The sequence below is a fragment of the Opisthorchis viverrini genome, assembly GCF_000715545.1.
Source record: "Opisthorchis viverrini unplaced genomic scaffold opera_v5_43, whole genome shotgun sequence".
Taxonomy (NCBI): Eukaryota; Metazoa; Platyhelminthes; class Trematoda; order Opisthorchiida; family Opisthorchiidae; genus Opisthorchis; species Opisthorchis viverrini.
In genome coordinates this window covers 2,072,949-2,073,862 of record NW_008751699.1, presented here as the reverse complement: position 1 = coordinate 2,073,862, position 914 = coordinate 2,072,949, and positions in this window count along the sequence as shown.

Here is a 914-nt window from a genome sequence, read left to right as displayed (position 1 = left end):
CGAAGTTAAAACCACGCATCCAACTCCGCAGCGAAGGCCTTCTTCCTTTCATTTGAAGTCAGGGAATATCAGGATTGTGGGTCATCTGTACACATGGCGTTGCTCCAAAACCTGACGGAGTGTGAAGATATGATGAACACAGCCTCTACCCTATCGAAATTCCGTTTGATTCTCACGAGCCAGTGGTTCGCATGCCAATGTAAGACGTCGAAAAATCAGTGACGCCAGAAGCCTTATCACAACCGAAGTCAAACTAACACCTGTGTGGTTACTACATTTACTATGAGTACCTTTTTTAAAAATGGGCACTACTATCGGTTTGCTCCAGTTGTCTCGACAGGCACTGGCTAAGAAGTCAACGCCATCCTCGAGAAGAACAAGTGGAAGGTCGTCAGGACCAGTAGCACAATGACTTGAGTAGAGAAACATACCCGGATACTTCTGAGGCCAAAGGCGGCTCCATATTCATGGTCCACCTTTCTGTCATCATCATCATTGTCAGTTGTAATAACCGCGTACTCGTCGTACAGTGGTTGTAGCTGCCGCAGTTTCGTTCATCGATATTTTTTGGGAGGAGGATAAGTACAGTGGGCTGTCAAGTGGGGGGGGGGGTTGGAAGAGGAGCTATGCATTGAAGGCAATAGCTTGGATGCACGAGCGCCATTGAGGGCGCGACTGGGCCATATCTGACAATGTCTCCAATCATTGATCTGGCCCGTCCCGGGGTCCCCATCCAGGACGGTCTTGGTGTCTCTTGGTGGCCAAGCCAGCGCAACCTATGAAGCGTGATCAGTTCATCTATCGAGGGTGAGTTATTTCTCCGGAATACCAATCGACGTATTTCAGAATTGCTGATCCGGTGTTCCCACCAGATTCGGGCAATGCTCCGAAGACATCGATGGTCAAACACTGAA